The sequence below is a fragment of the Mustela nigripes genome, chromosome 8, assembly GCF_022355385.1.
Source record: "Mustela nigripes isolate SB6536 chromosome 8, MUSNIG.SB6536, whole genome shotgun sequence".
Classification (NCBI taxonomy): Eukaryota; Metazoa; Chordata; class Mammalia; order Carnivora; family Mustelidae; genus Mustela; species Mustela nigripes.
In genome coordinates, this window is record NC_081564.1 from 14,145,671 (window position 1) to 14,163,449 (window position 17,779).

At 38.0% G+C, this 17,779-nt stretch overlaps 1 protein-coding gene across 2 annotated transcripts in view; it reads right to left on the reverse strand.

Moving 5' to 3' along the window:
* The window catches only part of TAOK3 (TAO kinase 3), a 182,899-nt gene that overhangs the window by 100,368 nt on the left and 64,752 nt on the right, over window positions 1–17,779 (reverse strand). The window lies entirely within an intron of this gene.

Below are 17,779 nucleotides of genomic sequence, written 5' to 3' on the forward strand. Positions count from 1 at the left end.
GCTGCCTTCGGCTCAGGTCATGATCTCAGGGTCCTGGGATCGAGTCCCGCATCGGGCTCTCTGCTCAGCAGGGAGCCTGCTTCCTCCTCTCTCTCTCTCTGCCTGCCTCTCTGCCTACTTGTGATCTCTCTCTCTGTCAAATAAATAAATAAATAAAATCTTAAAAAAAAAAAAAAAAAAAGTGTCCTTGGATTTCAGAATCCATATTGAGACATCCACTGGTTTGAGTCCAGGGAAACTCAGAGTCTACCAGTAGACAGGACTCATCTGACAGTATGTAGTGATGTTACTGATCGTCAGTAAGGCTTACATTATGAATTGCTTTTGTCAGCATGATGACTTACATTGGCTCATATATCTGTCCATCCCTAGGCTCTCCTATAACCAGTCTTCTTCATTTGGGGGGTGATGGTTATCCTTTATCATCTATTAAAGAAGTATATGACCAATGTAGAAAATCTGGGAACTAAATTAATATTATGAAGAAAAAATCTATAATCCTACCCAGGACAAGGTTCTTTAACAATTTGGCATACTCTTCTTCATGTTCATATTTATTTCCTCATGCCCATATTTCTTTTGTTACAGAGTAGAGATCATATATACATATAATTCCATAGTCTACCTCTTTTATCTAATTTTAGATTACAAGCATTTTTGCCATATTATCACTATTCACAAAGATCATTCTAATGATTGCTCAGTGTGTATCTCCCAGCATATATCTTCCTATTCAATCACAACTCCTTTTCCACAATTAGAAGCCAAGGCTGAATTCAACTCTTTAATTATTACATATTACTGTGTTTGGAAGATCTTTGTGCATATTATTCATATACATTTTAGGGCTTTCTTTGTAATGATTTCTAGAACTAGAGTTATTCAGTTAAAGAATATAACAATTTTAAACATATGAGTACTGAAATAATTTTTAGGTCACCTGACTGCTTTGGAGATGAAGGCCTTATAGAGGGGGGAAAAAACTAGCAGAAAGGTATTGACACACTTTCACATTTTTCCTGTTGAGGAATCCCCATCTCCTCTAATGTCTATACTTATAAACTAATCTATCTCATCATGTTTATTATTCCCTCTGATTCTAGGGCTGTGAAATGTTACATTAAGTGGTAGCTATTATTACCTGAATTTTATACTACATTTTACCTAACCATCAAACATCACACCAATCAATAACTCCCATGTCTGCATATCTTGTTAATCTAGCCTGACTATAGCTTCAATAAACTAAATAATTCTTTGAACGCTAGTTGTAAGATTTCTAAGAAAGTAATTTAAAAATAAGGCATTTACTAACATCCTCATGTCTTAATTTCAAATGCAAGAGGAATGATGCATTGCATTTGGACATGCTATGGACATGCATACTCAGTACTTTCTTTCCCTAAATACTTCTTCATTTTTACACAATTTTCTTAAAACGTATTCTCTATGGTTGCATAGTTCTATAAACATTCTAAAATAAACTGTGTGACTTCTAGGAATTAAATTTTCTTGGTTTTATCTTTTCCCCCTCCTTTGCTGGAAGATTGCACCTGCTACTGAGGCTGGAAAGTATCCTCTGACGTTTATCTGTTGCATCTAAGGGATGTTCTCTGCTTTCTTCCATTCCACAAGCTCCTTTCTTCCTTTATAAATGTCTCTTTCATTCCATAAAACTGTCTTTTCTTTCTTTTCCAAATTATGCCTCTTACAGTTTCGCTTCTTCTCTCTGATTTCTAAATGAAAGTTCCTCCAAGTATTTGCCTGGAAGCCCTGTGTGTGAGTGCAAGCTGCTCTCCTAACTTTCAGTGGTTTCCAGGAATGCTAAGGCATTAAACTGTACTGACATCCTTTCCAAGCTCCAGCCCCATATTTTCAAGTATCTTTTTGGCATCTCCCCTCTCTTATACCTTACATTAACTTTGACATTTCCCCAGCCCTTGTCTCAATTAATTCACAATTCTGTTTAAAATCTTTCTAGTTCTTTGCTTTTTCTACTTATGTTATCTCTTTCCTTTACTTCTACTTGGTCGGAGTCTAGGCTATCTTTTCTGGAATTCGTCCTTTTTTCTTTCTGGAGATTTTATTTATTTATTTGAAAGCAGAAAGAGAGAGAAGAAGTGTGTGGGGGGATGCAGAGAGAGAGGGAGAAGCAGCCTCCCTGCTGAGCAGGGAGCCCAATGCAGGGCTTGATCCCAAGCCTCTAGTATGATGACCTGAGCTGAAGGCAGCCACTAAACTGACTGAGCCACCCAGCCGCCCCTGGAATTCATCTTAAAAACACTATTATCATAATCATCTTCCTGAAGCAAAGGTGAGATAGCACATCTGTGCTCAAAATCCCTCAATGTCTCCCTATGGCCCATAGTATAAAGAGTATCTTTACCTAATATTCAAAACTGGCCTCAAACCACTACTCTAACCAAAATTCTTCAACTTCATAATCAGGAAAAATGAACTACTATACAGTTCCATTTTCATATCTTTATCTTTGCTTTTGCTGTTCCCTCTGACTGGAATATCCAAACTCCAACTATTCTCACAGTCCAGGAGAACACCACCTCTGGTAGAAGACCTACCATTTTCCCCCTTTGCTTCAGTTTTAAATACACATATTTATTAGTACTTTAACTGTATGACAAGGGCTTCCTTAGAGGAAGATACATTGTCTAAACCTAATTTTTTAAAAAAGATTTTATTTATTTATTTGACAGACAGATCACAAGTAGGCAGAGAGAGAGAGGGGGAAGCAGGTTCCCCGCTGAGTACAGAGACTGATGTGGGGCTCGATCCAAGGAGCCTAGGATCATGACCTGAGCTGAAGGCAGAGGCTTTAATCCACTGAGCCACCCAGCCGCCCTAAACCTATGTTCTGATTAATCATTCTATCCCATGACATCTTTTTCTAAAAAGCATGTTGGTTTTGTTTTGTTAGATATAATTCACATACAACTCACCCGTATAAAGGGTATAAGTCAATGGGATTTTTTTTGATTTTTAGAAAAGAGTTTATTTATTTATTTGACAGAGAGAGAGAAAGCAAGAGCATGGGGGAACGGCAGGCAGAGGGGGAAGCAGGCCTTCCACTGAGCGGGGAGCCCCCGGCGGGGAGCGGGGTGATTCGAGGACCCTGGGGTCTTCACCTGAGCTGAAGGTGGACACTTAACTACCACCCAGGCACCTCTATAATTCAATGGTTTTTCACATATTCACCTGTAAATGCACTCATCACCATGATCAATGTTAGAATATTTTCATCAGCACAAAAAGACGTCCTATACCCTTTAGCTATTATCCTACCACCCCACCATTCCTAAGCAACCACTAGTCTACTTCCTGTCTCTATAGATTTCCCTCTTCTGGACATTTCCTTTGAAGGGTCTTTGTGACTGGCTTCCTTCACTTGGCATGCTGTTTTGAAGGTTTATACGTGTGGTAGCATGAATCAGTATTTAATTTCTTTTACTGCTGAATAATACTCCGCATTATATAATATACCACGTGCTGTTTATCCACTTATAAGCTGATGGACATTTGAGGCTGTCTCTACCTTTTGGCTACTATGAATAATGCTATTATAATTGCTTGTTTTACAGTTTTTTGTGTGGCCCTAGGTTGTCTTATATACCTAAGAGTCAAATGGCTGGGCCCTCTGACATCTTTATATATAAGGTACGCTATAAAAATCTGCTGAAATCCCTTTTCCATCCCAGGCTTACTCTCAAAGCAATCTCTTAATTCATCCTTCCCTCAAAACATGAACGAGGACATTTTTCCTTCAAGAGGACTGCATTTTAAGAATTAACTAAAGATGAAATGATACACATGGAATTATTTTTCCCTCTTCCTTGACCTCCTGCAACCTCAGGTACTGCATTTATAGTAAGAACTGAGAACTGTGCCAAGAATGCAGTATTTCTGGTCTTGGGCCCTTGGGCCAATTGAACTATCCAGCCAGCTTAGAGGAGAAGATTTCATCAGAGATGTGCAACTGGAATAATTTTCTTCACTCTTTACTCCAAGAAATGGAAATCTTTCAACAATGATAATCAAATTAGTTTTCACAGACCTCCTAACTTAACATAAGGAAGAACGCTTGATAGAAAGCAGAAATATAAGTATTTTTCATTATTTTCCTTTTCCCAGAAACTTTCAAGAAAGATGAGTCACAGAAGATTTTAGGTGACTTTCGGTGTTGTAGTCACACTACTTCAACAAAAAACCTGAAGACAACTGGTTTGAAAATCCCCAATATTTCAGCATTAGGGAGTAAGAATCACAATATTTCATATTGGAAAGATTTTAAAGCTCAGACATTTCAACTTTTTTTTTTTTTTAACTGAATCGCAGAAAAGTTAAGTGTCAAATCACACCTACATAAGTAGCATTATCCCAAATTAAAATCCAGGTCTTCTGAAAACTTCCCTTCTGAATCAAACCACCTAAGTCAGACTTCAAAACACCAAGAAGTTTTTCTATTTCGCTATATATTGGAGGGTGATCAAGAAAAGTTTAATCAAACATAAAATTGGACTTCTGTGTTATTATTGCTTCAAAATATTTTGTAACACTTGTGTATGTAGTGGTAGATTAAGTTCTTATGTACACTGAAGCATAAACAAATCTGGGAGTCTATTTAAGAAAAAATTTTTAATAAAATTCTCACACAGTAATAAATATTAGGGCCTCAGAAAGGGCTGCTGCAAACAAGGGGCTCTGAAGCTTTAACCTCACTGTAAATTAGTCCATGTAAATTCCTATTATTTCACTCATTATCTTGCTCCCAGAGGGTAGAGGCAGGTAAAATCTTCATTTTATGGCAATGAAAAAATGAAGCACAAATAGATGACAGAACTGTTTCAAAGTCAGAACTAGTCCAGTTTTTCCTACCTTAACACAACTACCCATACAGACTTTGAAGAGAATTGTTTTTAAAGAAAGAAATAGAAAACTGTTTTGATTAGTTGCTGCCACTGTCTGGCATTAATATTTAACTGTTATTCTGAAGTAAGAAACCATTTTTATAGTACTTTCATTTTGAAAATAAAACTAGATGCGAGTTGCTTTTTATGTCACTACGATGATATAGCTCATTGTAATCACATTATCATAGCACTGAAGAACTGGAAAGGGACCCTACAGTCATCTAATTTCTACTCAGCAAATAATGCAAAAGGGGCTGGGGTTTACTGATTATCACAACAATGATAACTTTTAGTCTATTCCTGGGTCAACTGATGTTAAATATTATGAAGAAGACTATTCCGAGTCACCCTTTAAGACTTTACATGTGGGGGTGCCTGGGTGGCTCAGTCCTTAAGCGTCTGCCTTCTGCTCAGGTCATGATCCCAGGGACCTGGGATCAAGGCCCGCAACCAGCTTCCTGCAGGAAGCCTGCTTCTCCCTCTCCCATTTCCCCTGCTTGTGTTCCCTCTCTTGCTATCTCTCTCTGTCAAATAAATAAAATCTTAAAAAAAAAAAAAAAGACTTTACATTTGGAGCACCTGGGTGGCTTAGTCAGTTAAGCACCAGATCTTGATTTCCACTCAGGTCATGATGTCAGTGTTGTGAAATCAAGCCCCGCATCGGGCTCCTTGCTTAGCATGGAGTCTGCTTGAGATTCTCTCTCCCTCTCTCGGTGCCTCTCCCCCAATTCATGTGCATGCTCTCTCTCTCTCTCTCAAAATAAACAGAATCTATATGCCCATTATTTTTGTTCCTTATGGATATTATTTTCCCCCTCCATTAAAAAAAAATGGTTAGGTTGAGAAACAGTTGGGAAAGCAGAAGCTCCTTTGAATTTCATAAATTTAACACTGAAATTTTTGCTATGATACTGTGATATGAAGCTAGCAACTCAAAATCAATGATGCATCAATTTGGGGAAAAAATGGTACTGAACATAAGTTAAGAACAGTACAAAAATGGTGCTGATATGCCCACACAAATCCCCACTAGGGACACCTGGGTGGCTCAGTGGATTAAGCATCTCCCTCTGATTCAGGTCAAAGTCCTACATCCAGCTCCTTGCTCAGCCGGGAGTTTGCTTCTCCCTCTGCCTGCCACTTCCCCTGCTTGTGCATTCTTTCTCTCGGACGAATAAATTTAAAAAAAAAAAAAAAGAAGCACCTGGGTAGCTCAGTGGGTTAAGGCCTCTGTGTTTGGCTTGGGGCGTGATCTCAGGGTTCTGGGATCGAGCCCCACATTGGGCTCTCTGCTCGGCAGGGAACTTGCTTCTCCCCACACCCCACCTGCCTGTCTGCCTACTTGTGATCTGTCAAATAAATAAATAAAATCTTAAAAAAATAAAATCAAATAAAAAATTAAAAAAAAAGATTTGAGCAGGCTTTGAAGTCTTCCCTTTGCACTATATCTTAACCATGTGTATGGTATGAAAACTTTAAATAATTATAATACATAATGATAATTTGTTATCAAACAGTTTCTTAAGCTTGATTAATATTCCAATTCCTTATAAAAAATTCTTACAGGGCACCTGGGTGGCTCAGTGGGTTGAGCCTCTGTCTTCAGCTCTGGTCATGATCTCAGGGTCCTGGGATCGAGCCCCACATCGGGCTCTTGGCTCCACAGAGAGCCTGCTTCCTCCTCTCCCTCCCTGCCTGCCTCTCTTGCCTACTTGTAATCTCTGTCTGTCAAATAAATAAATGAAATCTTTAAAAAAAAAAAAAAAAGAAAATCATAAGGAGCAGAAAATATATTTATAATACTCAGCTGTATTGACTCAAAAAATCTGCATATAAGTGGACCCACGCAGTTCAAGCTCATGTTGTTCAAGGGTCAACTGTACATGGTTTTGTTTTTAAGCTCTTTAAATTAATTCTCATGGAAGCTAAATGTGGGAATCACTGAGCTTATTTATTTATTTTAAAAGATTTTTACTTATTTGACAGACAGAGATCCTAAGCAGACAGAGAGGCAGGCAGAGACAGAGGGGGAAGCAGGCTCCCTGTTGGCAGAGAGCTGGATGTGGGGCTCGATCCCAGGACTCTGAGATCATGACCTGAGCCGAAGGCAGAGGCTTTAACTCACTGAGCCACCCAGGCGCCCCTGAGCTAATTTAAAGGAGAAAAAAAATCTATCTATAAAAATAATTCTTAATTATTTTTAACTAAATTTTAAAAAAATTTTTTTAATTATTTTAATTCCAGTATAGTTAACATATGGTATTACATTCATTTCAGTATAAAAATAATTCTTTTTTTTTTTAAAGATTTTATTTATTTCTTTGACAGAGAGAGACACAGCGAGAGAGGGAAAACAAGCAGGGGGAGTGGGAGCGGCAGAAGCAGTCTTCCCGCCCAGCAAGGAGCCTGATGCGGGGCTCGATCCCAGGACCCCTGGATCATGACTTGAGCCGAAGGCAGACACGTAACAACTGAGCCACCCAGGTGCCCCTAAAATTAATTCTTAACCTTTTCCGTGACATTGACCTCTTTGGCAGGCTAGTGAAGCCTATGGACACCTTCTCAGATAATGTTTTAAGTGAAAGAAATTAATCACTTGGAATTACAAAGGAAAGCAGTTATACTGAAATAAAGTTATCAAAATATTTTTTAAAGATTTATTTATTTATTTGAGAAAGAGAGAGAACAAACAGAGGAGAGGAACAGAGGGAGAGGGAAAAGAAGACTCCACACTGAGCAGGGAACCTGATGTGGGACTCTGGCCCAGGACCCTGATACCAGGACCTGAGCTGAAGGCAGATAATTAAACCACTGAGCCACCCAGGTGGCCCTAAAAGTTATCAAAATATTTTTTTAAAAATTTGTGACACAGTAATAGGTATGTTTCCTTATTAATTCATTTAGCAATGAGAGCTAGTAGGGAGTCTAACAACTACAATAATTTCAAAGAGCAATGAACATAAATAATACTTTAAGATTTCTATAACTGTAATGTGTTATAAGACGTCAGTCTACTGGGGACTGATGACAGTCTCATATTACTCGTACTTGTGTGGTTTGTTGCCAACATTAATAAATTAGAAGTTAGTAAAAACAAAACCAAATGTTTTCTAACACATTCCTTGATGTACAGAAATTTGAGCATTGAAACCATTGCCCTTCAAGATAACCAGTATAAATGGGTACTGCTGAGGAATTCTAAAGGGTTCCATTCTGTTTCCTATCAAGCTTCTCTAAGTTCTATGAATAGAAATTAATAGCAAGCTGTGTGGATTAAGTGAGATAACACATGTCAAGCATGTAGTAGATGCAGGAAGAGGTGCCAGATATGAATGTAATTCTTACTTGATCACATTCCTATAGCATGCATTGTTATTTGAAAAGTTGTAGGGAATTACTTGGCATTTCCCACTGTGGTTTCTTTGAACAGCACTCACTCCTATACCTTTTGGCACTGGTAGTCCCATTTCAATAGAATTTCATCTTTTGTTCTGGAAGTTAGTTGAAATGCATTCATGATGGTGCTCCAGTGTAAGTACCAAAGATAATAGCCGTTATTAGGGGTTTTGGTTGCAAATAATAGAAGTCAACTCTGGCTAACTCAGGCCAGACATTTGTCTATAGGTGTTATATTGTGATTTGTAGTAAGAAATAGATAGTTGGTCTTCCTCTGGGTTAGAAACCCTAAAAACCTTAGAATTTCCTAAGTGATAAGAGCAATAAAGGTAAAGAGTCTTTTTTCTTATTCCTAAGAAGCCCTTCTCAACCACACCTGAGTTTCTGTTAATGAAGTAGCTTTGGGAATGGGGCTGGTTATTGGAGGAATCAACCCTGATTAGAGGGTGGGAGTGGTCAGGCAGGCATACCTCCTGACCCGCGGGAGGAGTGTGGGGCTGGAGATGAAGAATTCAATCACCAATGGCATATGACTTAATCAGTCATGCTTATATAATGAAGCCTCCAAAAAACCCCAAAAAGATGGCGTCTGGAGAACTTCCATGTTGGTGAATGCGTCCACATCTGTGAGAGTGGCATACGGCAATTCCATGGGGACAGAAGTTCCTGTGCAGGGGACCCTTCTAGATCTCACCTTACGCACCTCTTCATCTGGCTGTTCATCTGTATCCTTTATAACATTATTTACAATAAACTGGTAAACAAGTAAATGTCTCTGTGACTTCTGTGAGACACTCTAACAAGTTAACTGAATCTGAGGAGGAGGTTATGGGAACCTCTAATATGTAGTTGGTCAGTCAGAAACACAGGCAACAACTTGGACTTGCAGCAGGCATCTTAAGTGGGGGTGAGGGGGAAAGTCTTGTGGTACTGAGCCCTTAACTTGTGGGGTCTGAAGCTACCTCCACATAGTGTCAAAATTAATTGTTTGGTGGTTTTGGAAAACACACATCAGAATAGGCTATCTCACAGAATGAACCAGAAAGCTCTGAAAATGGGCAGGCCCTTAAAAGGGCAAATGCACATTCTAGATCACACCACAGTAAATGTCTGAGATGCCACTGCCACTTGCTTTTATAGTAGACTCTTCACCCTTTCACAACTGCCACAAACTGTCTCTGCTGTGCCCTGAGCTATCAAGATTCATAGTCCTGGGTGAGGGCATCTGAATGACCAAGGTCATATGTCCACATGCCAGCTACCAGGCAACTGAGAAAGAAATATCTACCTGTACTTCTTCCGTATCTAAAGCAGAAGGAGTACCATGGCCCCCTTTCTATTCAAAACAGGATAATCAAGCAATGGGCAACTCACACTGTATCTACTCATTAATGATCCCAAACCACATCACAACTCAGAAGCTAAGAGATAAACTTTTATTTGTAGCATTCCAGTATCCAATTCTGTCTCTTTAATCAATTCCTTCTAACCTAAGTTTTCATTTATTTAAGTTTCTTCTGTATCTATAAAATCTTATTCTCATGAGTTAAGAGGTGTCGTGATCCTGAAGTACTGCTCAACTATTCATTCATTTATTTACTAGATATCCCTTACTAGATACCCCTTATGCTTAAGACATCATGCTAGGTGTTGAAAAATACATAATGCAGAAACTAATTATCTAGAACCAGTGAATGTTGCAGGTAGTGTGCAAGTTCAAATGAGAGAAAGAGAATTTCCAGTTCTCTAAGGAATAGGGGATGGGGATGAGCTGGTGATTGGTGGGTTCATGGAAGAGATCACATTTGGATTGCTCTACGAAGGACAGGTAAAATTTTCAGGAAATGCTATGAGCATATGATGGGAGGCTGCAGCATTTTGGGAAATAGCAAGTAACCTCAGTTCTGCAGATTTGGGACAAGAATCCTTTGGAAACAAAGGTAGAAGAGTCTATTGGGTCTAGATTTTCAAGGATCTTGAATATCTTGCAAAGGATTTTATGCTTTTTTCTGGGAAATGATGAAAAAACTTTTCAATTAGATTCAGGCTTCAAGAGTAGTACTCTAGTGGGGCGCCTGGGTGGCTCAGTGGGTTAAAGCCTCTGCCTTCGGCTCGGGTCATGATCCCAGGGTCCTGGGATCGAGCCCCACATCGGGCTCTCTGCTCAGCAGGGAGCCTGCTTCCCCCTCTCTCTGAATGCCTCTCTGCCTACTTGTAATCTCTGTCTGTCAAATAAATAAATAAAATCTTAAAAAAAAAAGAATAGTACTCTAGTAATATACAGGCTGAACTGGGAAGATTTTGTCTAAAAATACTATGCACACATCATAAAAAAAAATTGATGGAATATAGACCCAAATGTTAATAGTTGTTATCTTTGGGTATTGGGAATATAAGCATTTTCTTTTCTTTTTTTTTTTTTAAAGATTTTATTTATTTATTTGACAGGGAGAGAGAGATCACAAGCAGGCAGAAAGAGAGAGGGGGAAGCAGGCTCCCTGCTGAGCAGAGAGCACGATGCGGGACTTGATTCCAGGACCCTGGGATCATGACCTGAGCCGAGGCAGCAGCTTAACCCACTGAGCCACCCAGGCGCCCGGCAATATAAGCATTTTCTATTTTCTTCTTACCTTTCTGTATTTTCTATATTTTCTCCATTGAACATACATTACTTTGTAATGAAAAAAGTAAGTAAAAAATATTTTTAAAAGATTGAATTGGAATAGTAGGAGACTAGATCAGGGAGGTCAGGTTAGGGTTACTAAAGCAGAAAGAATAACCGTCTCATCCTAGAATGTTGGCAATAAAGTTGAAAGCAAAAGGCAGACACCATGACTCTGGATACAAGAATAACACAATAATAACATAGCTTAGAGTCAGCAACTGACTGGCAGAATAGCCTAGAAAAGACATGGGAGTCAAAGTTAGCTCTGAGGCTCTAAGAACAAGTGACAGAGGAGATAATTGTTCTGTGACAAAAACAGGGAGTTTAGTAGGAGGGACAAGTTCAATGGTAGAAAAATGATTAGTGTTTTCTTGCCAAACTGACTTTTAAGTGCTAGATAGGCATCCAGGGAGAGATATACAGCAAGTAGTAAGGAATGAAGGTTGGAATTCAGGGGGAAATGACAACTAGACATTCAGATCTGGAATTATTTGTGTAAGGTAGATAAGAAACTCAAGAAGGAACTATGGTAACTGAGGTAAAGGAGGGAGAGGGAGAAAAAGGACTGAGAATAAAATCTTGGGGAAATATTTTGAAGTTGAATTCTTCGTCAATGCTAGATAAATGCTAAGTCAACATCATATTTCTATAATTAGGCATTCTGTCCATTTTCCTCCATTCAATCAAAAGGTTTAAAATGACTTCCCTAGCAAACTGAGAGTTGCTGAAGGGGAGGTGGGTGGGAATTATGGGGTGGCTGGGTGATGGACACTGGGGAGGATATCTGCTATGGTGAGTGCTGTGAATTGTGTAAGACTGATGAATCACAGACCTATATCCATGAAACAAATAATACATTATATGTTAATTTAAAAATAAATAAATAAATAAATAAATAAATAAATAAATAAATAAAATGACTTCCCTAAGTCTACAAATTGAGACGAATAGTCAAAAGAATACTATCAGGAATAAAATTTAGATTTTTATACGACTGGCTTTTAGTTCACATCAATTATGAAAAAAAAAAAAAGTTCCCGGTCTTTGGAAATGTATTTTTAAAAAAGAAAATATGTGCAGTATAGCAACACAGTGAACCAGCTGATCTTTTAATTGTTAATATATATTTTAAAATATATTTTTCATATTTTTGTAATCAAAATTTTAGATTGAGAATATATCTACGATGGGCTCAAAGAGGTTAATTCGCTTTTAAGTAGTTTAATATTAATGTTTTGGTACTTGTGCCATTATAGTCCAGACTGAATTCCTGATCATAGAATACTTGCTTGTTATTTAATTTCTCTAAGCCTCAGTTTCCTGGTGTTGGGGCTAGTTGCCTAGAATTCTATGATTTTGGCATTTGGCTCCATTTAAAATCTTATATTCAGATTCACACACACAGAAATACCCTGAGTTTGATATAACTAAAATTCCCAGCAATCTTCACTTTTTAATTGTTCCAAAGTCAAACAAACAAACAAACAAAAAAACCCAACATGTAAACACTTTTAGTCTCTGCAAATTTTACCTGCCACTGATCACCAAATACATGAAGGTACGGTGAGAGCCCTGTATTTATAACTTCTGACTCCCTGCTACAGGATTACAATACCAGACACTGGAGATAATAAGACATGCAGAAATAAAGGCTTTGAAAATAAACCTTCTTACAGCTAATGAAGGATTATCTGGCATGCAATTTTTCTAAAATGTCAGAGCTATTAGCAAGTTCTTTTTGTGTTTGTTTGGGACTATTTCTCTCCTGTCTCCACTTCATTGCCCTGAAAATAAGTTTCCCTTAAGCACAATCAGATTTAGGGACCCCAAAACTTCAAAATTAAATTGTATGTATTTCTATTTACTTCTTTGGAAAAAAGGTCTACTTGGCCTCTGCTATAAAATGAATTGTCTTTCCCCTGTCCCCAAATTCGTATTTTGAAATTCCAACCTCTGAAATGATTGTATATGGAGATAGGGCTTTTGGGCGGTAACTATTGTTAAACCAAATTATAAGGGTAGGACCCTAATTCAGTGGGATTTGTGGCTTTTTTGTTTTTTAATAAGAAAAGAGAAAGACCTCAATCTCCTCTTTCTCTCCCTATCTCTCTCTCTCCCTCCACCCTTGCCCTCTCTCTCCACCCCCTCTCCCTTCCTGTCTTCCCTCCCTCTCTTACATTGGTAAAGAGGAAATGCCATTGGAATATAACTCCAGAAGGTGGCCATTCTAAAAGCCAGGAAGAGAGATTTCACCAGAAACTTAATCTGTTGGCACCTTGATCTTAGACTTCCTAGATTCCAGAACTGAGAGAAAATTAATTTCTGTTGTTTAAACTACCCAGTCTGTGGTATTTTGTTATAGCAGCATGAGCAGGCTCAGAGAGCCTCCTTAAGGAATTTCTGGATTAAGATTTGGACAATATTTAAATGGTTACTAAATTAACAGTGAATATTTATTTTTTTCCAGGTAGCTAGAGAAACCAATCATTTGGATAATCTTTTTCCTTTCAAAAATACATCTAAATAATTCAAAGAACTGGGGAGAAATACTATCCTTGAACTAGAAGAAAAAGTTTACAATGATTTCATTATAATAATAATGTAAAAACACACACAAATGCAGTAGAGTACACAAATTTGACTAAGTCTAAAATCTGGACCTAGGGGCGCCTGGGTGGCTCAGTGGGTTAAAGCCTCTGCCTTGGCTCAGGTCATGATCCCAGGCTCCTGGGATGGAGCCCCTGCATTGGGCTCTCTGCTCAGCAGGGAGCCTGCTTCCTCCTCTCTCTCTGCCTGCTTCTCTGCCTGCTTGTGATCTCTGTCAAATAAATAAATAAAAATCTTAAAAAAAAAAAAAAACATAAAATCTGGACCTGAAATCTCTTTCCAAAGACTCAACATTTATTTGATCTTTCAACAATACTACCTCCGAATATGAACGTCAAATGTGTAAGTTCCACAAGATATAAGTGATTACAAGTATTTTCTTGTTCAGGTAGTTAAAGCAATTTCTTCATGATTGAGTGATTTACTTAAAATTTAGAAACTGAATGAATTCCATCAGTTCTCTATCTACCACCTGACTAAAAAAACACAACTCTCTAAAGCTGTTTATGAATGGAATCCATCCCCTACACTACTGCCAGGCATTATCAACCTGAAAGTCAAATCTGACCATACTACTCTCCAGCTTAAAACCCTTTAATCCCATCATGGACAGACTATAAAATCCAAGCTCCTTGTAGATAGATGGCAAATGAAATCCTCTGTGATCTGCCTCATGTCTGCTTTTGAACCTTGTCCTTCGTAACTCCAGGGTTTCACACTGAACGCCCCGGCTATTTCAAACTACTTCCTTGGGATATCGAGAAGTACCTGTTGGCACTCTGTTTCTTTTCCTTTTTCTGAGATAACTAGAATTCATTCAAGAATCTGCTCAGATAGTACCACTTCAGGAAAACTTTCCTTATTCTCCCCTGTTCAGGGGTGATTTTTTTCCCCCACAGAAGGATGCTGTAAACATTTATCATATACATGGTACAGACACAAGATTTAGATTATCTCTGGCAAATGTCTGCTAGACATTACCATAAAATGCTGGCTTGCAGGGATCACATTTAAATCACCAGTGTCTAACATACTGGCTGGTCCACTGCATGTGGCCAAAATATGCTACTGAATTACATTAATTCATATATCAAATGTATTAAAACTTTTTTTTATTTTAAGAAATATTATAGCAAATATTTTTGTCAAGCAAGTAACCATCACTCCTTAATTTTTTTAAAAATATTTTATTTATTTATTTGACAGACAGAGATCGCAAGAAGGCAGAGAGGCAGGCAGAGAGAGAGGAGGAAGCAGGCTCCCCGCTGAGCAGAGAGTCCAACTGGGGCTCGATCCCAGGACCCCGGGATCATGACCCGAGCAAGCAGAGGCTTTAACCCACTGAGCCACCCAGGCGCCCCCTTAATATTTTTTAAATTAGTATTTCTATAGGATGCTTTACCTAAAATGAACCTGTTCTTTATTATGGAAATTTGGTATTTTATTGAAATACGTTGCACCTAAATATTAATAACTTCAGAATTGTCAGTACTCTCCACTTATTTGTTCAAGAACCTATCTATTTTTAATGGATATCTTAAAAAAACTGGAGGTTGATACCATCCTATTTTAGAAAAACCCTTTGGAGTCCAACTCCATAGGTATTCATTTGAAAAAAAGTGAAAATACCATTAAACAAAAACTTAATCCTACTATGCAATATTTTTTCTCATGCACGGTCATATAATACACGATATTCTTCCATTAAGGAGTTTATAGATCCATTACTTACTTAGGCCTGCCTTCAGTCAGCAAGTTCAAAATATCATTTATATTGGTTTATAGAACATCATTCAGTCTTTTATTAGGATTTTTGAATATTCATTCATTGTTTCCTTTGATAAATGAATTTTAGAACAATTACAATAGTATTGATAAATATTAACATTTATCAATGCTCAGTATGTGCCAGGGACTGCACACTACCTCATTTAAGCCTTAACACAACACTAACAGTTACTATTATTGATCTCATTCTACAGCTAAAAATCTGAAGTCAAACTACACAGTGCTACCATATGATAGAACTGGGATTCAATCTAGACTGTCTAACCTCAAGCCCACTGTCTTAATCACTGTAGCAGTTTTCAGCTAAATCACTGTATGAGAAATTTTAGAAATTAATGACTTGATAAATATAAGGGATTCCATCTAGCCACCAATATTCCTGAATGCTAGCAGCTTAATTATTTTGATCTGCTTTACCCAACGCCAAACCAGAGGATCAAGACTCTCCCATCTAAAACTTTTTCACCTTGTGCTTTAAAAAAAAGTCAATGTTGGGACGCCTGGGTGGCTCAATTGGTTGGACGACTGCTTTCGGCTCAGGTCATGATCCCGGAGTCCCGGGATGAAGTCCCGCATTGGGCTCCCAGATCTGTGGGGAGTCTGCTTCTCCCTCTGACCTTCTCCTCGCTCATGCTCTCTTTCACTGCCTCTCTCTCAAATAAATAAATAAATAAATAAATAAATAAATAAATAAATAATCTTTTTAAAAAAGACAATGTCATCACTGAAAATTTCTGTTCAGTAAAAAACTGTGCCTGGGACGCCTGGGTGGCTCAGTTGGTTAGGCAGCTGCCTTCGGCTCAGGTCATGATCCCAGCATCCTGGGATCGAGTCCCACATTGGGCTCCTTGCTCAGCAGGGAGCTTGCTTCTCCCTCTGCCTCTGCCTGCCATTCTGTCTGCCTGTGCTCGCTCTCTCCCCCCCCTCTCTGATAAATAAATAAAATCTTAAAAAAAAAAAAACAACAAAAAAAAAACATTGTGCCTATTAAAGTCATGAGAAGCCTGAGTATCTAAAATCTTCGGAGGTAAGCCTGTCCTGGGATTTTAGAGATGTATTTATACCTCAGAAAGTTAGCATTTAAAACTTGAAACTCTGCCTAATTTCTAATGTTGAAAGGGTAACTCAGTATTCTTAGTCACTTTTAATTTTGCTTTGCCACTGGTAGGTAGGGCATGAACCCATACATGTTGGCAGAATACATGTTAGAGCAGCTTCCTCCTGTTAAGAGCTACCTTATCCCGCTTCAACAATCCTCTCCTGCAGGACTGCCTTCAATGGTGTACAAATCTCTATCTAGTCAAGAAAAACTCTGAAATCCAACATTAAACTTCTTTTTAAAAGTAAACATTCCTATAACATCTGACTTGGGGTATCTCCATGTCCTTAAGTTAACTTTGAGGGGTAGAGATGGTGTTACAAAACCAAACTTAATATTCAGAAGAATGTTAGCAATACACAGGAAAGTTTTATCCTTTAGCTGTTGTAGATATAGGAGAGATGGGTCATATGATCAAACAATGACACCTACAGTAAATTCAATGGTCTCCTAAATTTTCTTGTTTCCAACCTCTCCCATACATGGTCTGAAATGTCATTTTCCTGAGACCGAGAGCTCTGAGAGTATCACACTGCTATTCAAGGATTTATTTTTATTCTTTTTTTTTTTTTTTTTAAATTCAAGGATCTTTGATGAAGACTTCCAGAAAGAAAGATACTCAAGGCTGCTATGATACAGTTCCAATGCAACTTTGCTATCTAGTTACTCCTTAAATGTGCCAGATACTTTCAGTCTCAGCACTGCTTGTGCCCCTTACTTAGAGTGGACTATCTTGTTTCTTTACAAGTCAAAAATCCTATCGCTTCTTTAAGACCCAGTTAAATTCCACCTCTCTTCCTTACCTCACAGGTAAAATTTCAAAGTACCATGGCAATTTATTTGTACTCTTATTATAACATGTATCATCTATAGCTAATATTAAATTAGTGGTTTAATGTGAACATACTTGTTTCTTCAACTGGAAAGTAAGTTCCTTGATCTTTTCCTCCATACAGAAGTGAACCTTCTCTTCTGCTCTTTAGCAGGACAATGTCATTTTTAAATATGTGCATTTAGAGAGGCTGACTGTAGCTGCAGTTTCAATGTAATTCATAATCTACTAAACAATATTTATTTGTTGCCTGACTATGTGCCATTCTAAGCACTTGGAGAAACAAAACAGAACTCCCTAACTTGTGGAGCTTAAATTTTAGCGGCAAGAAATAAACAATTAGCAATAAACCCAGTAAAGTAAATTACTGTATTTAAAAAATTATGAGTGCTTTGGAAGAAGAAAAAAGTAGAGCAGGATTGGAATCAGGAATGCCAGGGGTATGGCTTTAAGATCTCTGCTCAGAT